This window comes from Peromyscus eremicus, chromosome 4 (assembly GCF_949786415.1).
Source record: "Peromyscus eremicus chromosome 4, PerEre_H2_v1, whole genome shotgun sequence".
In the NCBI taxonomy this organism is placed as follows: Eukaryota; Metazoa; Chordata; class Mammalia; order Rodentia; family Cricetidae; genus Peromyscus; species Peromyscus eremicus.
This window is the reverse complement of record NC_081419.1, coordinates 48,064,655-48,069,196: the sequence shown is the minus strand read 5'-3', so window position 1 is coordinate 48,069,196 and position 4,542 is coordinate 48,064,655.

The window sequence follows — 4,542 nt, the reverse complement described above, 5'->3', positions numbered from 1 at the left end:
TGGGCGTGGCCTCGGGCGCGCTCCTCCAGCGCGACGCTCTGCGCGTGCGCCTAGCGCGGCGGCCTCCCACAATCCTCGGAGTCCCGCCCTCCCGCCCGAGAAATTGCTAAGTCGCCCCGCAGAAGGTTGGGGGATGGCCGGAAGTCTGTTTGTGGAGATCTTTGTCTTTAGCATTTCTGGACAGTATATTCGAGTCTTCCCGTAGTGTTTGACTTTTCTTTTAAAACATTTTTTTGTTTGTTGTTTTTTCCAGACAGAATTTCTCTGTATAGCTCTTGGCTGTCCTGGAACTCACTCTGTAGACCAAGCTGGCCTCGAACTCATGGAGATCCGCCTGCCTCTGCCTCCCAAGTGCTGGGATTAAAGGGGTGCGCCACCACGCTTGGCCGGTCTCCATAATTTTGGCGGTGGTGGGAGGCAGAGCCAGGCAGATCTCTGAGTTCGAGGCCAGCCTGGTCTACAGAGTGAGATCCAGGACAGGCACCAAAACTAGACAGAGAAACCCTGTCTCAAAAACAAACAAACAAACAAACAAAAACACCCTATCAGTTGCTTGGTTTCTGACAGGACATCTCTCTGAAGCACAGATTGGCTTGTGATTAAAATCCTGCTTCAGAGCAGTGCTATGACTTAAGAGATGTCACCTGGCTCTTGTTCCTCCTGCTGCTGCTGTTTTTATTTGTTAAGGTTTTGAGTCAGTGCCTCAGTGAGTAACCCAGGCTGATCCCAAACTATGCTTCTGCCTCCTGCCACCCCAGTGCAAACAGGCCAACTTTTAAAAATAGTTTTATGGAAGCCAAGAGTTAAAAAAGCATTTTTTTTAACCATTTAGGATGGTTCCAGGAGATTTCAAGCTTGAATCAGGCCTGACTTCATCTGTTCGCTGCAAACTGTGACCTTGGCAAATTATTCCATTTCTCTGTCGCTCAAGATAAAGTAGGGACATCTAGTACAGAAAACCTTTGTTTTGCTGGATCCCTTCCCTGGTGGTACAATTTCTGCAAAACAACTTTAACCTTTTAGAGATGTTATCTCCTAAGACATAGTCTTTTCCCTTCAGTTTTCTTGGAATATAAAAAATATTTTCATAAAATAATGTCATTATCTCAGAGCTTTATGGCAGTTCCCAAAAAGATAGACTATCTAAAATTTGAAGGAAAAAATGCAGCTATAGATTAAATATAGACATCATTCTAACCAAAGGGAAAGTATTTACTAGAATTATGCTCAGGTAGTTTTAAGTTCAGATTAATTAAGTTCAGTAAATGTTTTTCAAGTCTCCACTGACTATGAGACACAAATCCTAAATTTTCCCTTTTTAAAGATTTATTTTATTTTATTTTATTTTATGTCTAGGTGTCTTGTCTGTGTGCTATGTGTGTAAATGATGCTGGAGAAGGCATCCAGCCGTCTGTAATTCCATTTCCAGGGGACCTAATACTTTGCTATGTCCTGCTCGCATATAGTGCACATATATACACTCAGGCACATACACATAAACACTTAAAAATAACTTGAAAGGAACATTCATAGTAGCATATTATGTAAATGAAAAAAATTGGAATCAACTATATGTCCACCACAAAAAATAATTAAACAGTTAAATACTATATAGTAATGAAAACTAACTGAGTTTCATTTGTTGACATTTGTGAAATTCGAAGGCACAATCCTCAGAGGAAAAGGGTTTCATGTAACCATTTTTTCCAAGTATTGTAAATATAATGAAATAATAATACAAATAAAAATATCGAGGCCAGCCTGGACTACCAAGTGAGTTCCAGGAAAGGCGCAAAACTACACAGAGAAACCCTGTCTCGAAAAACCAAAAAAAAAAAAAAAAATCTTACTTCATTCTACCATTCTCAAAATGAGCATGTAATAAAAGGTACCATTAAAAAAACTCAAGGAAAGATGGGCAGTGGTGGCACACACCTTTAATCCCAGCACTGGCTGGGGGAAGGACAGAGGCATGTGGATCTCTGAGTTTGAGGCTAGCCTGGTCTACAGAGCAAGTTCCAGGACAGCCAAGGCTACAGAGAGAAACTCTGTCTGGGAAAAAAAAAAAAAAACCCTCAAGGAAGTGAATTATCACCTTCAAAATATATATGTTAGCCGGGCGGTGGTGGCGCACGCCTTTAATCCCAGCACTCAGGAGGCAGAGGCAGGCGGATCTCTGTGAGTTCGAGGCCAGCCTGGGCTACCAAGTGAGTCCCAGGAAAGGCACAAAGCTACACAGAGAAACCCTGTCTCGAAAAACCAAAAAAAAAAAATATATATATATATATATATATAATTTTATATATATATATATATATATGTTACACACACACACACACACACACACACACACACACACACACACACAGCTATCATTGTAACCAGTTAAGTTTCAGGGGCTTGTCTGTCTTGTTCTCTTAACCCTCATTGTTCTACAATCAGAATTCAGCATATTCATTTGAAGATTCTACAATATTGAATAAGTAGAACTGCACAATTTTTTAAAGATTTATTTATTGTGTACACACACACACACACACACACACACACACACACACACACACACACACACGTGCTCTAGCTGCATATATACCTTAATGCCAGAAGAGGGCATCAGATCCCACTATAGATGGTTGTGAGCCACCTTGTGGTTGCTGGGAATTGAACTCATGACCAATGGAAGAACAGTCAATGCTCTTAACTGCTGAGCCATCTCTCTAGCCCCCCATAATTCTTTTAGAAAGTGATTGTGAAAAAATTAAAAGTAGCACTCCCCAGTCACTATGACTGAAACATCTCATGTACATTTCTAAATAGTCGTTTCACCTGTACAGAGCACAATTGATCTAGGGTAGTGGTGTCATTCTATTTGGGACATTACTATAAGATGCTTTGTTGGGCATACAGGTACAGATGTCTGAATCATACAAAGACACTGCATTTTTAACTACTAAGGACACCATTTTATCTTTTTTTAAAATTTTTTTTATTTACTTTACTTTTTGTGCATGAGTGCTTTTCCTGCATCTCTATCTGCCACACACATGCATGATGCCTGCAGAAGTTGTGAGCCTCCATGTGGGTGCTGGAAATCAAACCTAGGTCCTTTGCAGGAACAAGTGCTCTTAACCACTGAGCCAAGTCTCCAGCCAGACACCATTTTCTTAATACCATTTCATACAAGGTCAAAACAATTCAATGTTCAGTTGCTATCCAATTATGCATCCTTTAGCAATTCTGACAAATAAAAATTGTGATAAATAACTATATTTTAAAGCACGGCAAAAATATTTTTAGCCTTCGATGGCATGTCAAGATCTCCACACTTAATTAGTTCAAAAGTACTACCCACTGGGCAAGAGCTCAACCACTGAGGCATACCTACAGCTTAATGAAACTGCCCACAGATGTGTAAAGATGTAAGAGGGGGAAAAAAACTATATACATAACGTCTCAAAGGAAACTATTTCCCAATAAACCAATAAAAATGATTTTAAAACTCCCTGGAGGATTTCTGTTTTAGAGGAATGACTGGAATACCTTTATACTCAATGTAGAAAGTATTGCAAAATCAATTGTAGAAAAAACAGTCAAAGTCTACATAGCTTAAAATGTTGGGGAAAGTTGTCATAAAAATGTTCACAGCAATTAAATAGTTAAAAATGGGTTTGGTGGGCTGGGGATTTAGATTAGTGGTAACTTTAATCCATTTTTTTCCTGGATTTTGTGCCATTTGTGGTGTTTATCTTGGTTGCAATTTATCTATCTATTTATTTTAAGAAAATCTTCATCTTCTCACTTAATTTTGTATACATAATTTGGGATTGTTTTTCTCAAAGAGGGCCTTCAAAACGGTAGTTTGCACTATACCCCATAAATTCTAACACTCTATGTTCGAATATACATTAAAATAACAGACTCAAGTGAAGCTTGAACAATAACAAGGTAATGAAATTAGAAAATGAGGCACCCTTCCGAGAGTGGAAAGATAGCATTTAAGAATTTAGAGCAAGAGGGGAACTTGAAATGTGGAGGAAATTCTGGCTCATACTTGAGCAGCCAAAAGGTGGGAAATTATTCTAGAAGCATATTTACTTTAAGAAATATACCAAGATACAGATATTTCCCAGGAGGGCAGTACAGAGAGCAGACGTGCAGTGGAGGGAGCCCTGGCCTAGCAGCCTCAGCCCACAGGTTAAAACTTGCCTTGAGGACAGCGCCTCCTACTGGGAAAATAACTTTAATCCTGGCTTAGTAGGTTGGGACTGCAACTCAATCTATTTTGTGAGTATGGTTCAAACACAAAACTGAAGCAACAGATGAACTTGAAGGGGCCATAGTAAATTTTGAGAGAATTTCAGAGGTCCCTCAAGGAACAAAACCAGATCAAGTATTATAGTCATAAACCATTTGTACACTTTAGAAAGAATTCTCAGAGAGAACTTGGAACTACAAACTATTTTTAACTTTCCTTTTCCTTTTTAAAAAAATGTGTGTGTTGTGCATGTTCATGCGGGTGCATGTGCACATGCGTGTGCAGGC